Here is a 24,639-nt window from a genome sequence, read left to right on the forward strand (position 1 = left end):
GTGTTTTCCTGGGCACTGTGCCAGGTGTGGGGACCAGAAGCATGACTGAGATGTGGTTCTTGTTGCTGAGATGCATGGCGTCACAGCAGTTTCCTTTCATGTTTTATTAAATACTAATGGAATCATCTTATTAGTCATTAATAAGTAAGACATCTCCTCAGTTGAACTTAGCTATGTGCTTAGTACTGTCCTGGACACCATTGGGAAGGAAAGGGTCACAGGCTGTAAGGATGAGGGAAGAATTTTGAGGACAGCGAGGAGGAGGCACCAGGGACATGTTGACGTGACCAAAGCCAGGCAGTCCCCGTGCCAGCCCACCCTGTGTTCATGTCTCAGTCATGAGCGGGGGACTGAAGGCTTTCTGGTCCTAAACCTCCTTATGCCTAGGCTTGGTCTGCATTCAACTCTAATAAAAAAATAAATAGTAAATGTTAGGACTAGAAATAAAATGAGGTACCAGTTGCCATTAGCACTTTTTCTATAACCCAATTGCTTTCTCTTCAACCAAATACATGTTACATATTACATCAGCCAGAATCCCATCTCGAGCAAGCGAGATGACACACTTTCATTTGGATCATTCAGGAGACTCGAACACTCACAGGAGGACTTTCAGTGGGGTAGACAGGGCGTGGGGAAGCCACAAGGGCCTGTGCAGTGTTCCAGGGCTAATAGCGGGGCTCCATGAGCTCCCTCGGGCCTGGGAAGGGCCAGGGTTGGGCTGCACTCTGGAACCAGGAGACTGGGAGGACTGCCCAGCAGGATCTGAGACCTTCTGTCAAGAGGGGCAGGCGAGCCCCAGCCCGGGTCCACTCTGCCATCTCCAGTCTCCTGCTGGTGCTCCCAGGGGCCAAACCCAGGAAGGGGTCCCGTGGGTGTGGGCCAACAGGCCAGGCTCCAAAGCACAGAGCAGGGTGGAGAAGGACAAAGAGTGACTCTGGAGGGCACCCAGGGAGATATCCAGCAAACATGTTTTTCGTGTTTGATTTTAGAGGTGAGAGTGTGTATTTCCATTTTTTTTTCTGTTTTGGCAAGCTAAACTTTTAATAGGTAATAAAATATTTTTCCCATAGTTATTACTCCATCAGTTTGATGATCTCAGTTATTTTTCACGGCGTCTTATTAGTTTAGCCCTTTTTTTAAAAAGGGGAAGTTGTGTGTAAATTAGCCTGTTTTCCTCCACAGCACAGAGAATAAAAATGCTATTCTTCAGAGACTTTTTCTTTCTGCGGAGAGAGTTGTTCCATCTTCCCTCTCTTTTCCTCTCCACTGCTTTCTCCATCTACACTCGGGCCAAGAGTATATTGCGTTTGGAGGCATCTAGTGTGGTGCTTCCCAAGCCTTTCTCAACCAAAGGCTCCTTTGGGAATCCAACTAAATTTCCTGGTTCTCTTTCGCTTTTAAAGCCAATGCCCATATTAACCAACGAGGTTATTTTTATTACTTACAAATATTTTTATAATTAGCTTAAGACCAACAAGGAACCAAAGGTAAACAGACTGTAATTATTTCAAGTTCTAACCACTAGGAGTGGATATTAATCTTTGAGAAGCTATTATTAAAACACAGGATAAAACAGTCATAAATTAAATATCAAGTCATACTTGCAAAGGAATATCTGTGATTATAAAGGCAAAATGAACTGGAACTTAAGAGCTAATCACTGTGCCGTAATAATCCTGATTATGGCACATTTCAGCACAGTACTTGTGAGCCTTAGAAGTTTGTAATTATTCACTAATATGCATTAATTTTACTGTGATACTGAGAGAGAAAGCCCTTAAGTCAATTTTGAAAGGCGGGTAATTTCCTAGCACAGCTGTCCTACCTCTACCGAGAGCCCTGCAGTCTCTCACTTCCCCGTGCAGCCCCCCGTTCTTCCTCCCTGCCCATAAGCGACCTCATACATCTTTATCCAGCCTTGTTGCTCCGGCCCTCCTGCAGTTTTCCTGAGCTGCCCTAAATTCACTGCAAAATGTTGGTCAGAACTTCATTGAATCAGGGATCAAAGCAATGGCTGAGGGAGTTTTCACTAAGGGTTTTAAGCATATGCTTCCTCTTAGATCCATGAGAGAGATTTCTCTAATTCTTAGGTTGTCCTCCTTGAAATGATTCAGAAAAGGCTGTATCCTCTCAGCTCTTTCCCCTTCACCTCCTCTCCCCATCCCAACCAGGCAAGCATTTTCTCTTGTGCATTGCCCAGCAACGCTGCTGTTGCCATTAAGTGTTTGAGGTCTGGTGTTGGTGATGGGCCAGCGGTCCCCAAGGGCCAGGCTGCTAGCCAGTGCATCCGTTCTTCAAGCCTTTACTGGCTCCACACTGTGGGTCACAGGCTGTGCCACTCGCAGGCCCTCTGAAAGCCATGAGGAGACACTGAAGGGCTGTGAGTAGAAAAGTCCTGTGTTCTCGCCTTCCCCCTTCTTTTGGAAAAAGCACCTGAATTTTCCTGTAGTGAATTCCCTCTTCCTAGTCTCCATCTGTGTGGTTCACACAACGCTGATGCCACCCTCCGGCTGTAGAGGTTGACTCTGAATTTGGAGCAGACCGAGCAGAGCTTCAGTGATTGGTTTAGGAACACAGATGTGACCCCCGCTGAGGACATGAAAATTCAACACAAGAGTTGGGCTGGAACCACCAGGAAAGGCCTCCCCCCACATCTGGTGGGGTCACTGACCTGGTAGAACATACGCCTATGGCCACCACTTAGGGATGCCAACGAATGCCAACCCATGGGAAAGCAGAGTTAAAAGTGGAGGAAGAGACATTCGTCATTGAGCACTTGGGTGCAGCTCCCTTGGTAGTGTGACCCCTTAATAGGCCCTACCTATTGTTTTGCCCATAATGACACTTTGAGTAGGTACTCTGTCACTTTTAACCTGGACTCCTGGGTACAAAACATCCACACATCTGAGAATTCCACACTTTCTGGAACCTCCAGCCCCACGGAGGCCACAGCTACTAAAATGATACAATGGTCAGTTCAAGCCGAGAGTCCCAGAGGGCTGCATGGGCTACTTTTCCTTTCCGTTGATTCCCGAGAGTGTGTGGATACGCACGTGGGATTTGGGCGTCCCAGGAGGGGACGTGGGCCTGACGAGGAGGCACATTCCCCGCTGTGTGTGGCATCGGCGATTAACTCTGTCAGAACCCCGTGAGGGCTGGGTTTTACCGTAGGAAAAAAAAAACATTCAGAATGATCTGAGGATTTTTCACTTTTAAACACGTTCATGTTTAAAGTGTTTTTTGATAATATAGTTAAAGAGGTCAACATAAAGAATCGTGCGCACACGCACACTCTCTTCTATGCATGGTTTAAGCACACGTTAAAATACAACAGGATGCTAGGCTGTGCTAACAGGAGCCTGGCACGAACAACTGAGTCACCATAGTCAGCACTAATGAGACGCTTGGAAGCAAAGCTCTCATTCAGCATCCATGCCCAGCTTGGGCTTCTGCATTTTGAGAGGATGTGGAAAGTAATTGAAATGATTAAAAGCATGGAAAATCCGATCTCTGAAGAACGATGAAAGTGGGCTATTTAACCTAAAGAAAAAAAGATTGAAGGGAGAACATGGTACTTAAGTGCAGAAAGAGTTCTTAGAAAGAAAAAGGCGGCAGATGTTTTCCTCCCCCTCTTGCGTCTACGCAGAGAAAATCGCCTTAGAGATCTCATTTGTACGAAAGAGAAAATGTTCAAGCAGACAGGATTCTTGTACTGGTTGAGAGCCGGACTAGGTGTCCTTTGAGACAGCTCTTCACCGAGATTCTGTGATCACTAGATTGAGAACTTGCTGATCGAAAGAACTGTGAAGCCACGTGCTCCCTGTCTTACAAGGGACGGTGAACAAACATTGGCTGGTTTGGTTCAGGTGCAGTTCTGCCCGGGAGTTACCCTCGTGACATGCCTGTGAAGAAGCAAATATTGTGTGTGGACAAACAGCACATCCGGGAAAAAATGTAAAAACCTAGTGGTAAAGTAATGATAAACCCTAGGATTTCTATTTTCTACTCCTTCACTTTTGCTGTTAGGCAGCAAATCATAGTAAGTTTTTGCATTAGCTGTATAAATGAGACAAATCATGGGATAGCTTAGCATCGGTGCCAGTATTTCTGGAGGGGTGGAATTAGGCGTATGGGTTCCACATTGAGTCAGGGGCATTTAATGTTGGCTCTGGTAGGTATCTGGCTCATTTCCTGCTGTAACTTGACTAGTCTAATTTGGGATCCAGAGCCTTCAAATCAAGACTAAGGAAAATGGATTTCACTTAGAGAAACAGTTCTACTTTTACATATGGAAAAGCTATTCTAAAGAACAATAGCTTTGGCATTAGTACTGTTTTTGATGGATATAGATTTATTTAAAAGTTAGGATTAAAAAATAATTAAAAACCATATGTTGCGCCCCTTTTTTTCTGCACTACCTGGGCCATTACGTTAATTTGTGCTGTGTAACAACTCACGATGCTCTGTGTAAGTGTGAGCTCCTCTGGCTGTCACGTTCGTGCATCCGCGTGTCTACTAATGTGCTTCCCAACTGGGTTCTGCCACCTCCGCGGCCTCATTGCTGAGAGGCGGCAGTTCCTGCGTGTTACCCAACGGCGGCAGCAGCCATTCCCCTCCACGGAGCCCACGTGGCCACTTAACAGTGATTCACCCAGGAGGCTTTCCAGCCTTCGAGGGAATCTGCTAATAAGCAGAGGTTGACTGACTTCACAACCAGCTATTCTAAATAAATTCAAGTGATAATATCTGCATATTGCAAGTTGCAGGAGATAATTGAGAAGAGGGAAGAGTAACAAGTCCGCAAATCTGTTGTTGAAAGTATTGGAGGAAGAATTTACCGGAGAGGGTGATTTTGATAGAAAGGAACCTTGTGACAGCCCCTCCCTACTTCTTCCCAATGGAATTAATGCAAGAAAAATAACTGAGAAACAAAACCAAACAATCGAACAAACAAAATACCTCCCAATAACAATGGCAACCAAAACCCGACTTCCAAAAAGAGTTCACATTATATGTTTACTTTTTGAAAACTGATTTAGAAACAGGAAGCTAGTTTCTGAGTTTATTTCCACACTTGCCCTCTGAACCCTGTCTTGTTGAATGGTTCAGGGTATCAGATTCTCTCCCAAAATTTCCTTTCAACAGAACTTACTGTATTACCCGCCCATCCCCCACATATAAATGGCTAAAACAGCTGGCTCTTTCACTCTTGGTATATACACACAAACACAAATGAGGTACACACATGTACGTATAATATACATCTCTGCATACATAAACACACACTTTGGTCATTTATTTTTTTAACAGCATAAAGGTCATTAATCAAAATATAATTCATTTTAACAGTCAAGGCTTGACACGAGATCATTATTTCAAGAAAACCCAAAGAGACTAAGCTCCCTTTCATAGCATTGTTTTCTTTCTAAACCTCTGTAGGGTGTGTGGCTCTTCTCCGCCGAGAGAGCCAGAGGACAGCACCACGAGCAGCCCTGGGCCTGCATGTTAAAAGACCCAGGTTCTCCCGGGGAAGGAGCTTATGCTGCATATTCAGTCACCTCCCAGAAGAGAATGCTTTCCTTACATCTGCTGTATTTCCAACTGTAGCCTGTCTCTAGTTAGCCCCAAGGCACAGAAAACAAAAATATTCCCCTGTTTCTCAGAAGAAAAAACTGAGGTGGAGAGAAATTACACTAAGTGTCTTTTTCTTATTTCATTTCAGTTTAGCTTCATCTGCACTTTTCTTAAACATTTTGTAAGTTGAGAAGGAACATATTTAAATCATCTCAAGCATGGGAAACCTTTCTTTAGACAGCTCAAGAGTGTCCAGATGTTTTTGCTCTTCATTCTGTGACCCATAAGAGATAACGAGAAGGCTGACATGTATTTCTCCTTCCGAATGACTAGAAACTAGACGTGTAGAGTAGCAGATGACCAGGACAATGGCTAGGCAAATGAAAACGAACTCCAGTTTTGTCTGCAACTTGCGCACCCGGCTGAGTAACCAGCTAGCCAGTTCCTGAATAGAACAATGTTGCCCTTTCTGCGGTTGAACGTGGGGCCTGCTACGAAGCCTACCAACAGACTGAGTGGCCCTTTGTCCAAATCAGGACCAACTTGGGGCTCCCACACTAGTCTGTAACCTATGGCTCTGTAAGCCTTAAGAAGTTAGGCATATTGATGTTGTATAAAAAAAATAAGAAAAAGATGACCCGATCAGCAAAGGCTATCAACTGGCCATTTTTAGAAGAAACCTGAATATTAAACTTCACATGTCATTATGGAAATAAAAAGTAATACAAACATGAGATGCCATTCTTGCCCTTCGCCACCCCCCGCCAAATAAATCCCCACGAAAACCCCAAACCCAAAACAAAACAAACTTTAAAACCCCTAAACGCTGGCAATCGTGTGAGGAAACAAGAACTCACACCGCTGGCGGGAGAGGGCACTGGAAGTGCCCTCCGAAGAAGAATCTGGCAGCATCTACTCGGTCATGAACGGGCACGAACACCACAGTAAATGCGGTTCTAGATGTGTGCCTCAGATAGCCTCTGTGCTGTAGATAAGCTTCTATGCAAAAGGCTACATTTATATCTATTAAAAAAGACTAGAAGGGGGAATACCACATTCTTGATCATGGTTTTTACCGAGAGAAGGAAATGTGATGGTAGTACTTCATCTTGATATATTTCTTAATATACAAGACAAAAAAGAAAAAGAAGAAAGTGAAGAAAATGCAGAAACAATGTTTGTTATATTTTTCTTTCTACTTCTCCCTATTTAAGATTTTTCCAAAGTTAAAAAAGGAAACAGCCATCATGCATGTGACTAATGTGATCAGTGTGCTCTGTTCAGTCCTCAGCCCTTTCCTGAACTGCATCTGGCCAGGCCTGAGCTGTCAGCTTTTCCTTAGGACACTGACAGATTGCACTGCCACTAATTTATCTGCCCAGAGCTGGTTATAAGCTCTGTGTAGGTAGTGCTGATAAGGCCCAACATTCTGGAGAGTTGTAGAAGAGGTTGGAATCTTCTTTTCTCATAGCATTTCACACGGCTGGAAAATAGGCTCAGGAATAATCTAATATAATTCTTTTATTTCAATGAGGAAGTTGAAGCCTTGAGAAGCTTGTTCAAATTCACCTGGCTAATTAAAGGGAGGGCAGGAGGGACCAGCATCTGTGACTACAGGTTTTCCAGCAACAAAACATTCACATGAGGAACTGATGAAAGCTGCACAGATCCTTCCCACAGGGCCTTCACTGTGCACGAGCAGGCACCGCCCTGGCTTTGGCATTACAGAAGTAGCCATTAGGCCAGCAATACCTTAAGAGACCAGAAGGACGGAAGTGAAAAGTTTATATGGTCACTGCATTCTGTGAAGTAGTATAGAATAGAGGTGAAAATGTTTAACCAAAGTCACGTTTGCCTGGGTGTATATCTGGCTCTGCCACTCCCAACTCTGTTACATTGGCCGTTACCTCTCGGTGCCACTGTGAAGGGAGAATAATATTAGAACCGATTTCAGGAACTATAGTGTGGGTTAGAAGAGTTAATAATGTAATACGTGAGAATGGTGTCTGACACAGGCATTCGACAAATGTTAGCTATTATTATTGCATCATATGTGTAAGAAACTATTGTGCAAACTGAACATTTAATTATAGTCCTGCCATATTTTGCCTTAAACCTCATACCTATCTCTCAAAGTTGTCATTAGTGTCTTTCTTTGTATTTGATTTGGATGAGTCTTTGGTTTTGCAGTTAAGAAAGCAGATTTCAAAAAGGTAAGATCACTTATTTGTCCAGAACGATGTCATAAATGTATGACAGCGATTATCTTTTCTTCTTATTACACTTCACTCAACACTTATTCTCCCCTGGTACCCAGGGGGCTGCACCAGGGAGAGAGCAAGCAGTGAGGTCGACGATCGGAGTAGAGGACTCAGTTCTCCTGGGTCTCGTCGTCCAATCCCCAGACTGCTATCACGATGCTCTCCAATCAGCTATCCGCAAGTTCTTAAAGCTTCTCAAGGAAGAAATAGACCCCAAATCCCTATAGTCATTTTGACGGAAATGCCATGAACCTTAACATAAAATGATGACAGTCCTACGCATTGCCAATTTTGAGTCTATTATGTGGAGGAGGTTTCCAGGTCCCAGACCAGATCCTCTTTCTCTGCACCAAGTTACTGAAACTCCTGCTGTTGTATGTTCACCCCGATGTGCCTGTCAGACCCCCACCCACAGGCCGGCAGAGAGCCCACGCCCAGGGTTGGCAGGACGGCTAACCGTACCTTTGTTTGTTCCCAGAGCCTCCTCACCAAATGATGTCATTCTCACAAGACGCGTTTCTATAGAGTGTATTATACACTTCCTTTTTATGGTTGTTGAAGAGTTTTTAAAATAAATATTACAGTAATCTTCCTCATCTACCTCAGAAAAGATCCTTTCTTTAAACCTGATAAATTCCTTTGTCAAAGTAATAAGAGGGTGATTTCATTTGTAGTTTTACTTCCTAATTTATTCCATAATTTGGGTATTAATCTTGCTGTCAGATGAATACAATCCACTTTTGGCTCAGTTTCTTCCTGTGCAGGGGAGCATGGCTGCACCAAGTCCCGCTGAACTGCCTGTCGTGCACATGCCCACGTCTCATTTTCATTCGTGCTTCACCTCTTGCCACAGCCTGTAATTGTCCAGCTAAGTAATTTTTTTTTTAAGATTTGATGCTTCCAGGTACCAGAATGATTTAGATTCAGAGCTGCAGGGGATAGTTTATTGATATGAAAATCAAACCTGACATAATTTGAACCCTTGGGATTTTAAATCTCTTTCATGACAAACAACCGAAGTTGACCGCAGTTTGTCCAGTGTGGAAGTGGAGGCCGAGATTAGCCGTTGACAGCATGCAGCTCTGTGGAAGCGGTGTGTACTCTTGCATTCTGTTGTTATTTCTTCCCTTTTTGCCATTGTTATCTTGGTCTAAATGTCATTTTCCCTTTGATGCCTAGCTTTCTGCTGCTATGTCCTGGTTGCCATTCTATGAGCAATAGTTCTCAGGTTGAGTTTTTAATAGTTCACCTCCGTGGGCTCGCTCTATTCCAGACCTGCTGAATCAGAAGCCAGGGCAGGGATAGTTGTGTTTTTAAAAACCTCTTTATGGCATTCTCATGCTCAACCAGAATCAAGGATCACTGTCTTATTCCCTAGGCCAGAAATATTTTATTTGTAAATAAGTGAAACCCACTCAGACTATCTTAACAAAAAAAAAAAGAGGAATTTGTCAGAAGGGAGCAGGAGAATCTCCCAGAGCTCAAGGGTGTGAGACCCACCGGGCTTCCTGAGAGACTCGAGTCTGGAACTGCAGCACCGACAAGGACCCGGCAGCAAGTCCCACCACCCCCGTGTGTCCCTCTGTCCTCCTGGCCCCCTTTAGAACCTGTGACTCCAGAGCTCTGCTTCTCTCTGTATAGCTCCTTTCCTTCTTTTTCAGTTGCCACATGGCCAAACATGGCACCCAAGTTCATCTGTCCTCCATTCAGGCTGACTAGCATCTCTCAGTCTAAATTCCCATGAGATCTGACTGCCCTAGGGAAGGTGATGTGTCTACCCTTCCTTAAGCCATCAGACAATGTGGTTCAACGCAGCTGCCAAGGGCCCGCCCATGTGTGAGTCCAGACCAGAGGCTGTTCGGACATCTCAGGGTGCTTCTCTGCATTTGCTACATTCTTATGCAATTATACCAAATACTTTCATTTCTGATTTTGGCTTCATTGTGATATTTTCACCTTTAAGGAAAGTGAGAAGTAATAATTTCTACAAATCAGGTGGTTTAATCATACAAATGCCACCAAAACATTGAACATACAGTCTCTCTCTGTGCCTACCTCTCCCTCTTATGAATATGAATCAGTTATGACATCGAGACTCTTAGGGCCTCAGGAAAGCTGCCTCTCTCTAGCGGAGGAAGACAACAATTGAATGGCCCCATCATTTTCTATAATGTATGTAATTTTAGTCATCACAATAAAGCATGGTTAAAGGATTTGAGGTAGTTTATCACAGACCAGGCTGATATGTGACCTTGTAATGATCTTTTACAGAAAAGGCTCCTGCCTTTTCTTTGTCTACACGGGGTTCAAAAAAGAGGGGAATATAAACAGTGCCTGGCACAGGGTTAGTGTTCAGTAGTATTTGCTAATAGTGTTTGCTTAGAAATATTTATTAGAAATAACTTCCAGGTGGTTTTGAAACAGTGGAATGAGTTACCTAGGAAAGTAAATAAGCTTTTACTCTTTCTTTTTATCATCCTAGCCATCATCTTGCCTGTGTGGGATAGCCAAAGATATCCACGATACTTGGCTCTGTGAGAGATAAAAATTTGGTAGAGAAGGTAAAATAGAAAAGCAGTGCTTCAAAGTTATGACCTTCTTGAGGAAATGTGATTCATTGGTAGCACTTTCAATCAAGTCATTAGCAACTATACCTCAATGTTCCTTCTACTCTGAGTAGAAGCCACAGAACACATTTTGTCATGTCACGTTTCATGACAAGATCCTGCATCAAAATCTCAGAAAGAGTCGTTTTTGGAATCTCCAGGTCAACTTCTAGTTCTCTCACTGCCAGTCACTGATCGTTGTTGACTGAAGCCCGTACACATCCAACACTCTCAGGTGTTGTGCTTGTTGCAGGCCTTCCAGAACGTGGGTCACTTCCAACAGATCCTCAACCATTTTTGAAGCACCTGTGCCACACTTTTATTTGCACTGCACTCATTGCTTCATCCCCAAAAGGCTTCTGAATCATCTGAATAGGAATGTTCAAGCTAACCCCAAAGAAAAAAATAATAGAATAGAATAAAATAGTTTTGAATAGAATAAAAAATAGCAATGCACAACACCCCACCCTTGCTCTCTAGAGATCGCTCCGTGCTCTCACGTGTCCCATTCGTTCCTACAGGCTCAGAGGAGGGAAATAGAGTTTGCTGTCTCTGTTCTGCTGCTGAGTAAGCAATGAGAGGGTCAGTCATTCCTGCAACTTAAAAAGTGTAATCTTACTGATATTTTCACCTTCAGGGAATGTGAAAAGCAATGACTTCCACACACTGATGGTGACTTAACCTTGCAGGTACCACTAGATGAACGGGGTGGAGAGAATGTTAGGATAAAGCACAATGTTAGCGACTAAGTTAGAATTGAAAAGAATTTGGTCTCTAAAGGGCCGGGAGAACAAACAGGACTGTATTTCAGCAAATTATAATGCCAAGAAAATACGCAATGGGTAAAACAGAGACACGTGTATTAGTGAAAGTGGAGCTATAAGAACAACATATAGGAAGAATAAAAACTAAAAGTGATAGTTGATAAATGATACTGTGTCAGAGTAGCGTCATCATTAAATAACACTGTGATTTATAGACTAATTGGCAATTCACAGAACGCACAGCACTGAAGCAGTGAGGGTCTTTGCAAAGTTTGTGGAAGTCTCAGCCTTAGTATCTTACATCAAAGGTATGATAGGAACAATCCATAAGAAATGCTTTTAAGTAATTTGCTAGCTCATGATAAATACTGTATTGTCCAGCACTCTTGGTCACAAGTAACAGGTTCAATGGAATCTATTGGCTAATGTAACTGGGAAGTCTAAGGGGCTGCTCTAACAGGCTTTCCAACAGTGTCATCATTTCTACCACTATTTTCATCTCTCTGATCTGCCCTCCTCCTGTTGGTTTTATTCTCAGTACATTTTGCCACATGGTGACAAAGTGGTTTCCCTGGTTCTTATTGCTTAGGATCTGAACAGGCGTGAGGTCCTTTTTCTTTCTGCCTTTAAGGCAGTACTCCCAAAAAGAGTCTGGCTGGCCCACTGGATCACTTGCCGACCCCTGTAGCAGGAAGGCAAGGGCCCCAGGGGAGGGGCTGGGGCAGTTCTCCAAAGGAAAGGACGGCTTCGGTGGCCGGAGAAGGGGGAAGGCGTGTTGCATGGGAGAAAGAACAGATGTCCACCCATACATTACACAACTGCGTGCCAGGCACTTTCACATCCTGTGGCAAATGAAAAACCTTCACTGATAAAAAAGAAATGACAGCTTGAAATACTGTAAGTAGTGAGAGAAAAAACTCAAGGTGCTTTCTAATATTGTCTCCAGTTCCCACGGCTACACGTAATTATTACTTCCTCTTTGCTCCCTAGTATTATGCTTGCCCCTCTACTACGTCACTCCTGCAGACCTGGCCTCCTCAAACAGGGCGTGGGCATTGGAAGATAGAACCTCGTCTTCTGTCTCTTCATCTCCAGGGCTTAGTCCAGTGCCTGGAACACAGAAGCCACTTGCTTATTGACTGGAATTGGGTTCTATGCTATGTACTGCTTGAGTTAGGGAAATAATAATCATGAAATGTTTGTTAGACAAGGGCATAAGGGACAGTCCTTATTCTGCACAAAGAAGGGTTTGGCCAGTCTTGACTTCTTTGCCGCTCCTCCTCAGGGCAAGTGTAATGGCTTGTCTGATTGATGAGTGGAAGATGAGGGAGGGCCGGCGCACGTTCGGGTATGGTCCTACACCCGCCACAGAGGGGGGTCCACCACCCGGTCCAGACCGGGGGAAGCCCACTGTTGCTGGGTAGCCAGGCGTTACCTTCCTCCCCCTGTTTCTTTTGACTGGTTCAAAATTCAGATGTGCGAAAAATGTATAATTGAATGGCCCCCTCAAACTTCACAAAAAGCTTTAGAAAGATCCTGTATTTGTTTTTCGATATGTGTGGAGAATGAATTTAAAAAGTATTTAGACACTTTATATGTCATTTATTTATAGCTCATATTTTTCCAAAAGAGATTTAAGGTGACTTCATGGTAATCTAATTCGTGGCATTCCAAAGGCACAAGGACAGAAGAAGAAATTTTTGAGACACCCTGAAACACAACTGCCTTCGATAGGGTTCCCTGGCCTAGATCATAATCCTGAAGACACCGTTACTGCTGTTGTTTTTAAGCAAAACAGATGTTATTCCTCCTCCTCTGTTCCTTCTCATGGTGAATAGCTAACCCCACCACCAAACCCAAAACCTGGGAATCAACTCAGACCTCCTTTCCTCTCTGCTGCCCCTTCCCCCAAACACCACGCCTACGTCACACAGTCACATGCCAGATTTCCTCCTCTCACGTCCAGGTCCACCTCCAGTGTCTGAGCTCACGCCCTGAATGTTTTCCCACCTTGACCCGCCCAGCAGCCCCATCTGTGGTCCTTCCCTCCCTCTTCTGTGCTGTACCCAGTGCTCGTCCTAATGCAGCAGGGTGATTGTGTTACTCGTATATGTGAAAACGCTCCATGTTTTTTTTCCTGGCTCCAGGCTTTAGTCCAAACCCCTTGGTGTACACACAGGGACCTAAGGACCCGGTGGCTGCCAAACTCTCAGCCATATCTCTCCGAATGGTTTCTCATTCGGCCTCATTCCTCCATCACCCCTCCGCCCCCAAAACCCGTACACTACAGGCATTGGGAAGTACTCAGAGTGCTTCTTAGGGGCTAGGCTGTTTCACGTCTCTGGGTTGTGTTTTCTGCTCTTTTGCCTATGACTTACCCCTTCTGGCCTCCAAGAACAGCTCAGTTTTCAAGACGCAACCCAAGTGCCACCACCTCTCTGAAGCCTTTTGGACAATTCACCCTCAGGAAGACTCAAGCACTCTCTTCCTTGTATGCCCCTCTGTGACTTCTAGTCCCTAACACATTTTTTTCCTTGAATTTTTTGTGACACTGTTTGCCTCTGGTAGACAGAAAGATGCTGGGGCCTAAGGTCAAGTCGAGCTGGTTTTGTTGTCTGGCACATAGCGCTGTACCCAACACTGCAGCAGTTTCCAGAAGGGTTTGTGACTAAATGCATGTTTATATGCGAGAGTGAATAGCAGTTTAAGAATTTTCATTAGCAATATTCCTTTGCTTCCTACAACGTGGAGGATATAAAATTAGTGGCTCCTACAGAATGGCTGGAGGGGAGCTTTGGTCTTTTGCAAAGACTTGGCTTTAAGGAGCAGGCCGTAAACAGCAGCAGGCCCTGACTACAGTAGTGTCAGCAACTGATGTTAGCAGCCTCTAACATCATTTCCTGCGGGGTTCTGAGGGCAGGGGGTCACTTTTGGTCTTCATCTTATCAACGCCCACACACAGAAAGCAGAGGGCATTTGTGTGAGGACCCAAGCAGAAGGCATTGGCCTGGACTGACAGAGGGCTTTAAAGCCTTAGTGAGCCTCATCTTTCTGGAGAGGTGTAAATATGCATCTCTCTAGGACAGGGATGAAATAAATTACTTTGCTTGATCTTCCACACAGGCTCTGAATATCAAGTCAAGAAGCGAAGAATAGTGGTAAAGTCAGCGAGTGTTTACCAAGTAACTGCTGCATGGCTTGTGTGGTGGGGCACAGACAAAATTTCAGTGAGAAGGACAATCCTCAAGGAGTTTACAGTCCAGACTTACTAATGTCACATGGTGAACGTGCCTTCTGTGATAGGTTCTGATGATCAATGCAGACTACTTTTTAAATTATTTAAAAAGATGAAACACTTAGCAAAGCACAGGCAATATTCTTACAGCCGATAATGGTCAAAAAGAAGAAAATCCAGGGTTTGCTCACGGTCTACATCAGACTGCAAGCTGATGCCCAGTGGGCCGGAGTCACACAATATTTTCAAATTCGGGAAATTTTTTTTTAAAGAGTAAACTCTTTTTTAAAAAAAGATTTTATTTATGTATTTTTTAGAGAGGGAAGGGAGGGAGAAAGAGAGAGAGAAACATCAATGTGCGGTTGCTGGCCTGCAACCCAGGCATGTGCCCTTACTGGGAATCGAACCTGCTACACTCAAATTCAGGACATTTTTAATAAAAATTAATATTTCTCACTTGTGGTTTCTTCCTGGCTCTTAAATTCATTTGACTTTGTGGTCTCAGGTCTAAATGGCTCATGCATGACTCAGTGGTTTGGGGGCAACTTTAAATAGGTGGATTCTCATATGCATGCAAGAGTATTTAACTCACTCTTGAGTTTCCAAGCATAATACTTAGGTTTGGTTTTTAAAAATGGCTATTGAAGATTAATATTGCCCTGGTTTCATAGTTTACCTCTGAGATCAACAAACCTTTCTGTAAACGGCCAGATAACAAGTATTTTAGTCTTCGCATTGCAGGCTGTTTGGTCTTTGCCGCAAGCACTCCACTCTGCCGTCGTGGTGTGGAAGCAGCCAGAGACAGGCACGAGCAAGTGAGCACGGCTGTGTGCCCATAAAACTTTGCTTAAGAACACCGAATTTGAATCTCATGTGATTTCTATGTCACAAAATATTCTCTTTCTTTTGTCTTTTTCCTGCCTATTTCAGAATGTAAAAACTCTCCTAGTCCGTGAGCCATTCAAAAGCAGGCGGCAGAGCTCATGCGGCCCAGAGGGACAGCGGGTGATTGTGCATCACGAAGTCTTGCTCTTAGGCTTTGGAGACCTGGCCAGCCGGAAAGGAGCAGCTAGGGGGTTCTGTTCTCTGGATCATGCCAGGGAGTTCTCCTTCCCTCACGTTTCCATATTCACTCACAGGGAGCCGGGTCGATGTCCGTCTCGAACACGGAAGAGCCCGCTTGTTCACCTTATGTTTCCCAAGGCCTCGGAGGCCAGTCTCCATTTCAGACGGCTCAGGTGATGAGTGAGCCTTGTGTTTTCCAGGAGGAACTTTATCCCTCAAGCATCTGTGTCCCACTCATACACTTATGCATGGAAAAGGCTAAGTGAAATCTATTAATATCCTAGCTAGAAAGAAAACTATAAAATTACACATATATGCAAGCTTGTGTGTATTCTGCAGTTCAAAGTGTAGTCAGCAAAAAAAAAAAAAAAAAGAAGGCTGCATGCTATTGCACTGGGAGGAAATCGGCGTCTTTGAAATCAAATACCCTGCCATTGGCATATCCAGGCTTGAAACTGGGCTGCAGCTTTTAGCTTCCACCACATGTTTACATTGGAAATCTCTCTGTGCTCATATAGAGTTTGTTCTCTTATGAAATCATGTCTCTAGGGAAGGATAATTTAAAGCCATTTCCGTTTGTTATGTCTGAGCTGAACTAGACTATTAGGGCTTGTTAACGCGGGATAAACTTGAGCCCTATAACTGCCTTCATCTGCAGATTATAGAATCTGTCCAACAAATTGCATTCTGATGTTTTCAGATGAAGGCTAAGCAAGCAAGGGCCTTTTAATTTATATTCTATCACCATGGTTGTCTTAGGAATCACAGTTTTGACTTTCATGCCCGCTCGGTATAGCAGAGATAATATGACTCTTGAACAGGCCAAATCCAGAAGTAATTGAGACCCTAAACTGTATCCGCCTGCTGCGATAGCGGAGCAGGCAAAGGCTGCCAGTCAGAAAACTGCTGGCCAGGCAGCTTCCTTCAGGGTCCCTCCCGTCCTCCCGTCTCAGCATAAATCAACGTTCGGTCCACTGAAATATCGTGTGTGGTCTGCCTTTAGAAATTCCCTTCGAAAATTATATTGTGGCAACCATGAGACAGACGGATAAAGTAGAACAAGTTTTCTTTAGGCCCGTGTTAAGTAAACAGAATTCGGTGAAGATAGACGCGTTCCTGATTTAGGGAAGGGGAGGCGACGGCCGCCCCAGGCTATCTGACGCCCTCCACCTCCGTTCATCACACCCGCAGAACACACGCACGGTGATACTTCAACAGTGAAAAGTTTGGTTCATTAGCATTCTCCATTCTAGATCGTGGAATATTGGGATAAAGAAATTATATTTGCTTGGCTCCTTTTTGGTTAGCGTCGAGTGGAATTGCCAGTCCAGCTGCAGTAAACGCTCTAATAGGAGGGCAGTGGGCAGCGGTGTCACTAGACGACTCTAGAAAAGGGATTCTTCCTTTATGGCTCCCACCTTATTAACAGGGCCTCCACTGAACTTAATTTTTTTTTTTCAATAAACTCATGCAGGCATTGTCCTAAGTCCAGAGGTTGGTGACAGGGGTGATGGTGGAATAGAGAGACAAATAAGACCAGGACTCTCTCAAAAAGTGACTGTGTATTTAAGTCACCCTAATCAAGGCCAGATTCAAGGAATACCACAAATGAAGGGCAGACACGGGACAGTGACATTTAAACTGGTCTTTGAGGGGGAAATAGGGCTTTAAGTACCAGGAGGGAGAAGACTCTGCTCCTCTAAGGGAATGCCATGAGCAAAGTTCCAAGCGCAGAAAAGCACAGAACATGCAGAGAGAGTGTGGGAGTGAGACCTCCCCTCGCTTCCTGTCTTCTCCCTTTCCTTTACTCGGTGCTGAGTGAACGCCTGTGGCAAACCAGACAGACAGGGCCCTTGTCTGCATAAAGTTTGCAGTCTAGAGGAGGAGGCCGTCATGAATTAAAGAAGCCTAAAGTAAATGACAAATTACAGTTGTGAGCCTTATTTACCTCGGGGGAGAGGGGCGTGCTGGCCAAGAAAGAGGGCTTGTCACGGGAAGGGAGAGTTGCTGTGAGAGGGCTTGTCACGGGAAGGGAGAGCAGGCGTTGACTGGAGGAGACCGCAGCTTGGAGAGAGGCCAGCGTGTGCACAGCACGTGCGAGACACCGTCAGAGCGAGGCCCCGGGTGGCGTTAGGTGCAGCTGACGGCAGAGCCAGCTGCTGACCACAGTCAGGGTGCCGACCGTGTGGGGTTTTGTCTGTATTCTAAGGATAAAGGAAAGCCGTCGACTTGTTTCAAGTGAAGAGTGGAATGGGGTAATGAGGGTTGTTTTCTGGAAAGATCACTCTGGCTACAATGTAGAGAATGAATTAGAAGTGTAGAGAAGGGGACAGGAAGTCCACTGGGTAGCAGATGTGATTGTCCAGGTGGGACCTGCTGGTTGTTTGTTGGGTGATGGTGGTGGGAAGGAGGAGGATGGAATGAATTCAAGGTCTGATTATGAGCTTGGCCTGGGAGACACTGAATTTGAAGCACCTTTGAGACACTGAGAAGACATACCGGGAAAATTTTTTTAAAAGTCTGAAGCTCAGTGAAAGGGCCTGGGCTGGAGACACAGGTTTGAGAGACCTCTTCTCGTAGATGGCACCTGAACCGTGAGTGTGGATGTGCTAGTTGAGCGAATGAATGACAGGGCGAATGAATGGATGATCGGGTGAGGAGACGGCATAGAGTAAGAAGAGGGCCTCAACAACTGTGTGGTGCTGCAGCTCTGTAATTACTAAGTACCAGTGGTGATAATCGACTGTTTTGTCCCAAGGCTAGCTCTCATGCCTCATATGGACACATTCTGAAAGCTAACAGGAACCTGGGAAGTGACCAGCCCATCCCCTTGTCCACAGGGAAACACCTGTCCCTGCTCTTCTTCTAATGTACTGGTGGGTGGGTTCTAAGAGTCCACATAAAAGATGGTTGTCTGGATTGTAAAACACTCTTCTCCAAAGAAGCACCTATGTTCCAACTGATGACTCCAGGGACCAAAGTCGATCAGGGTTCTTTCTGTGAGATGTGACGTGCAGTAGGACCTTGGGGTAACAGGACAGGTTTCCCTCATTGCTTCCTTGGCCGTGGGCCTGGGGCCTCTTCTCCACTCTCCTCCCATCCCCCTTGCCAGGCACTGGGAGACACGACTGTCCACCTTGTTGTCACTGGGCGTGGCTCAGTGACATCAGAGAGGGCGCTCCAGTGCTTTCTGGGACACCTCTGAATACAGGGCCCCCAGGGCTCTGGTAGATCTGCACTTGAACCCATTCACTCCCCTTTCATCTTTTCTGAGGACCCCAAGGATCAGCCAGCTTGGGTCTCTCGCTTTTACTACCAGCTCGTAGGAATCTGGTGGGGTCCGGAGTGAGGGGAACAATATAATGGGGGAGCAGGAGGGGGGCCGCTGTTTATTTTGCCATTGTTGGCCTATAAGCACTGTCATAAAACTTTTCCTCATCTTTCTAGTTCCTGAAGCAAGCACATAGCTCTTTGGAAGTTTCTAAGAAAAGAGTTTTTATTACTAACAATGTCAGAGAGCAAGTCGAGAGCAAGTTGACAGCCCTCTCCGGGCCTCTCCCCTAGCCTGTCCTCGTGTCGCGTTGTTTCCCGTAGACCCAGGGTGGACCCGCACCCCCGTCTCGGAGGTCGGTTGTTTTTTGTGCCTGGCATCTCGGCATAATAGCCATTAGCACTCCCTTTCCCTTTAAAAAGTTTGGAAGACAAAATATGGCTGCCCACTTTAGCCCCACAGAGCAAGATAACGTGTTGCATTGATAGTAACAGAGTATTCAGAAAGGACTGAAGTCATCTTTGTCTGCATGTTAGTGAGACCTTGAGGCAGCAGAGTAGCCTCCTTGGTGCTCAGTCCTGGGACCCGGGCTGGGCCTGTGCGTGCGCAGGTGCAGAGATGGGTAGCAGAGGGGAGGGCCCATGAGAAGGGCTGGAGGTAGGGCCACCTTTTCTCCTGGCCCTTCCCCCCTCCACAGCCAGGTCTGCCACCGGGGACTCAGACCTGCACCGGGCAAGGTGGTGTCAAAGACCAGGCAGCTGCGGGGTCAACAGCAGAGAGGACAAAAATTTGGGAGCAGACGTGGAGACAAGTTATAATGACAGACAGAGTGGGGTGCTGCGGGGAGGGATCTGGGTCACTGTCAGATTGGATTGTCGCAGCAAGGGGAAAAGAGCATGGGATTGTCAACAGGATGCTTAAATTTTTCCTGAAAAGTTGCCACTTTAGGAGAATGGTCCAGGAAGAATTTCCCTGTGTCCACAGAGCTGTGCTTCTGTTTAGAGGTTTCCAAGCAGCTCAGGCCACCCAACTGGTGAAACCACGGGGGGCGCCCCGAGCGCACAGGCCTGTGAGAAGCGTACTTTAGTCGCATGTACACAACGTAAGAACCACCCATGATGTTAAACAAACAAACAAATGTGTGATCCCTTCTCATTACCACTTCCACGAAACCAAATGCTATTTAGAAGTGTTGACTACACTGGTAATGCTTTCCTGACAAAGAGAATACTTGTAAAGTAATAAAGAATATTAGAAAAATGAGCCAAAGTCACTACTATTTGTGGTACTATGTAGGTGGCATGCCTGTTACAAGAACTTTTGCATCATCTAGTGTGTTTTAAACTAGAAAAAATATAGTCTAGTCACTCCTGGGCACTGAGAGGTTTAAAAGCCCAAAGATCTTCAGCTGTCTGGCGGGGCAGGCGCGTCAGATCCATCCTTTGGGATGCTGCAGGCCAGCCCCTGGGCTCACACGTGGTTCGGGAATGAGAAAGGAACTGCAGTGGTGGGCTTGGGACTGAATTTTGAGCTGGGAGTTCCATTTCAAGCTCTGGGTCTGAAGTGCCTTTGTGTAAGCCTCTTGGCCTCCGTGTGACTCAGTTTCCTCTCTGTCCAATGGGAAGGTAATCCCAGTGTTACAGTAGTATCTAAGCGCCTTCAGGCACGTAGGGAAAATGCAGGGTGAAGAGGACTGGGTGGTCACTGAGGGTGCAGGCCGCTGCTCGGGAACCCCAGCGACGGCCCTTCCGCTTCGGGGTCACGAGGGCAAATGTGTTTTTTTATCCCATTTCTTACATTGCCTATAAATGGAGACATTTTTTTAACTCTCATATTGCCTAAAGAAAATATCCATACACATCTCGTTGAATGGTGGGTTAGCTCCAATATCCTCCAAGTCAGTTGAGCCTTTTAAAATTCACCATAGTGTTTTCTAAAACCCAATTTGCCTGGAAAGTTTAGGTCACTGTTTTATTACCAGCTTCGTAACCACCCGATTCTGGAAACAACAGAAAGTCAAGAACTTGGGCTTGGAAGCTTACTAGATTCTCCAGCAAAATCCACGCCCCTGTCTCTGGGGATTTTCATCTCCCCGCGCCCACTCCAGATGTTACTGATTCTTGGTGCTGTCGTCTGGGCCCTGGTGGTCGTTCTGATAAAGACCCCCCCAGAACCAAACTGGATCAGATCCATGAGGTTTACTGGTCACAGTGTGAAGACTCAGATTAGTCCAATGGTTTGGGATTATTTTTCCTCTAAGACGAAAATAAACATCGTTATTGTTTTTTTCTGAATTAAAAAAAATGAAAGTGTAAAGGAAACAGTCAGTTTAAGTCACCCCACTGAGAGAGGTGACATTTGGCGTGCGGCTCTCGGGGCGTCTCCAGTCCAGTGTGCACATGCGCACAGTCACTCGTGCCACTTTTAGAAAGCAAGCCGACACTGTCCTGGCTGCTCGCGACCTTGCCTTCTTCAATCGGCAGTCCGTCGTGGGTGACTCCCTGTTCAGAAACGGAGAACGACACCATTAATTAGCGTGGCCCCACACAACATGCCATTAAATAACCGTGCCATAACCTCTTTACCCATTTTTCCAGTGGTTGGTCATTTAGGTGTTTTTTCTGGGTTTTACTGTCAGGAAAAGCAAGCAAACATCGCAACGAACATCCTTCCGCACACCTGTTTCCAGGTCTGTCTGATCGTCTCCTTAGGAGGCATTCCTGCAGCGACACGGGCGGGGCATGGGCCCGTTTCCATGTTCGCATGCGCTGCCGGACCGCCCACCCTTCATGTTTGTAAATTCTTTCTCCTCCATTCTGTTGCCCACACCAGGGGTTATTTTTTTCAATCTCTGTGAACCCCTTAAGTGAAAACGATATCTCATTGGTGTTTTACATGTGCTTTCCTTTGCTCACTACAGAGATCGAGCATCTTTTTGTACTTTTCCTGTTGCGACTTGCTTGTTCAGCGACTCCAGCCTGCAGACTCTGGGAGGGCTACGGTCTGCTTGGTCCACGGAATGTGGGACTTGGGCAGGGAATTTTTCTTCAGTTAGACTGCACGATGTGGGAGCCTATAGTAAGGAAAAATTTCAAACTCATTAGAAAGCTGTTTTAAGAATATTCTGTTTTATGAATAATGATACCATGGCGTTTGAGTATCTCTAACAAAAGAAATTCACCGTGCTAATTGGAGACAGCAGTCCTAGCGAAGGTGGGGCTGGGCTCTTGCCCCTCTGCTGAGGTCCCAGTGAGCCATGGCAGAATTCTTGGAAACCTCTCGGAATTCACGCCACCCCGCAGAGGAGCTGCTGCAACAGCCCAGCACACCCCACCTGCTCGAAGTTGCCATAGGCCAGCCTCTTCTGAGTTTTATGATGCATCTGAAATGAACTTTTACTGCCTCCTCCCTTCAACTCACGAAAAACCGTGGGGGAGGAAAGAAAAACAGAACCCACCAAGAGGAACAAGCAGACCTGTCCAAGGCTGGTGAATTGGCTACTCCATGGGGCAGCAGAGAGTAAACTACAAAAGACATAAAGCACACCTCGCTTTAATCCTTTCCATCCGCCCAGAGCCCCAGAAAGCTCATAAAGTCTCCTTTCTGGGTGATTGGATTCCTTTGGCTCAGGGGAGGCAGCGCTGCTTGGTTCTTTGGGGTGGGGGCTGCGGGGGCTGGGGGAGCTGGGGAGAAGGAGAATGGCGATCACTGGGGGAGGATGAAAACGCAGTCCCTCTCTTCCTGCTTCCAGGTGGTGAGCGGTAGACACACAGCTGCGGCCTGGATGCGTGCACGGGGCTGGGCCCCGCTGTTCCTAGCGGCTGGCACCTCCCTCAGAAGCCATGTGTAGCTGCAAGGTGTTTCACCTTTTGAGGGCTCCTCTTGGCTAACTCACAGGAATTGTTTTGAATGCTGCTGGCAAAAATGTGGCTGAAAGTTGTGTGTGGTGGGTGGTGTGTTTTTTTCTCCCTCTAAAAAGAGTAGCTGTTCTTCTCTGCCAGTATTTAGAAGCTGGAACTGTCTGTTCTTCTTGTTTGAAATCGAGACTTTAGAGACCAATCTTTTCAGAGCCTGGAAGAAGGAAAAAGAAAAAAAAATTCTCTGGTTTGCCTTTGGCCTGGATACTTTTGGCTTGTTTGTTTTTGACCTTTCACCGTGTTTGCAGGCTGCAGGGGAACCCTGGTCCGCCTGGGCTGGGCTCCTGCATCTCCAACAACAAACGCTCAGTCCAAAAAGGAAATAAATTATTTGGCAGTGAAAAGAAGAATCTCCTAAAACTTGTCTAGTCCTCCTTGTTTTTGAACTCCGGGTGAAGGCAGAGAAGAAAATGCACTTACCAGTTCTTCTCCACCCTGTGGCCCAGCCACATGCTTCCAGGCCTTCCCTCATTCCCCCTCCTTGCTCTCCCCCGGGCACACTGCGGCTGAGTGCTTCCCAGCTCAGGGCCTGTCTTTCGGGCTTCTCTGCCTTTGCAGGTGCCACTCTCTCCTGGAATGCTCCCCCCCCCCCCCCCGCCCCCACCACCTTTCCCTGGGTGAAGTCCTCCTGGCAAATATGGGCTTTCCCTCCACTGGCTGAAATCCTTGAAAGCAGGCCCCAAACTTAGGTGTCCAGCACAATGCCTGTGGTACTGGTGGCAGCAGTGGTATTAGTAGCAGTAGTACTAATAATAGCAATACTCTTTATTGGGTTTGTGCCATGTGTGAGGCACTGTGCTAGGTGTTTCACACAGGTCTCTAACCATCCCAACAACCCTCCCTCATAGGAGGTATCACCTCCATTTTATAGATGAGGAAATGAGGAAGCTTGGGAGGCTTCCGAGTTAGGACACTCAGCCAAGGCCACGTTACTAACAAAGGGTTGGAACAGAGTTAGAGTCCGGGTTCTTGCTCATATAACTTCTCATTCGGGGGCCTCTTATTATGGTAGATGCTTAATAAATGCCTCTTGATTGAATGAATGGCTCTGAGATTATGTTCTGAGCTTGGGGAAACCCACCCAGAAATTTCAAGAGCCACAGCTTTTACACTTGGTCCCTTGCTGGCTCCCTCTCCTCTACATCTGATCGCGTCTCCTGCTTTTCGCTGAGAGCCAGCCGCGTCATCGTGTTGTAGCTGGGGGAGGTCGGGTGGGGTGGAGGTGTGTCCTCTTTCCTTAAGCTAGTCTTTCTAGTCACCTCCCAAAAATTAGGCTAGATTAAATGAAGTCACTGTTTTTATAGATCAAAAACTGTTGAAATCAGCCATATTATATGGTTCGAACTAATACAATGCCTCTGTCAGAGGCCTTACGATATCTGCAAACTTCCCTCGTGGAATTGTTGTAAGAATTAAGTGCATATAATACATATAAATGACTGCTGCTGCCTGGTGCCCAGCAAATTCTAAAACAAATGTACGTGTTAGCACTTGACATTACTTTTATTAATCTTTGACTGGGGCACTGATGTTTCTAAAAGGACGTGAGACCAGGGAGGTCCATTAATTAATATTAATAATTACTACACCAACTAATATTTATTACTAATATGTGCCAAACACTGTTTTAAGGATTTTTCAGTATTAACTCACTTAATTCTCATAAGAGTCTGATGATGTGGGTACCGTCACCAGCCCCATTTTACAGGTAAGGAGGTGGGGACCACAGAGAGGTTAAGTTGGGGAGCTCAGTTTCAAGTTTCTGATTCTGGAGCCCACCCTCTTTCATAATCATCACTGCTCTGAAAACACAGTAAGCACCAGGCCTGAAAGAAATATAATGGAAATGGTACATATCAGTTCCTCCCATTCTTACCTCTCATTTGGGTTTTCACGGGAATGTGTGTGTTTGTGAAGGGCCCTGCCTCCGGTGTTTTTGCACC

At 45.7% G+C, this 24,639-nt stretch overlaps 1 protein-coding gene and 1 long non-coding RNA gene across 6 annotated transcripts in view; one reads left to right on the top strand and one right to left on the bottom strand.

Moving 5' to 3' along the window:
- RAD51B (RAD51 paralog B) overlaps positions 1 to 24,639 on the top strand; it is a 504,851-nt gene that overhangs the window by 389,750 nt on the left and 90,462 nt on the right. The gene's annotated exons all lie outside the window — the stretch shown is intronic.
- LOC118497315 lies at positions 20,548 to 23,301 on the bottom strand. Of its 3 annotated transcripts, XR_004899843.1 has the most exons (5): positions 23,117 to 23,278; positions 22,646 to 22,850; positions 22,255 to 22,303; positions 21,202 to 21,852; positions 20,548 to 21,034 (listed from the first exon to the last, which is right to left on the bottom strand). It is a non-coding gene; the product is annotated as an uncharacterized LOC118497315 (long non-coding RNA). The 3 variants fall into 3 exon arrangements; XR_004899840.1 differs by lacking the exon at positions 22,255 to 22,303 and having other exon boundaries at positions 23,117 to 23,301; XR_004899842.1 differs by having other exon boundaries at positions 21,202 to 22,303.

Source organism: Phyllostomus discolor, chromosome 1, assembly GCF_004126475.2.
Source record: "Phyllostomus discolor isolate MPI-MPIP mPhyDis1 chromosome 1, mPhyDis1.pri.v3, whole genome shotgun sequence".
In the NCBI taxonomy this organism is placed as follows: domain Eukaryota; kingdom Metazoa; phylum Chordata; class Mammalia; order Chiroptera; family Phyllostomidae; genus Phyllostomus; species Phyllostomus discolor.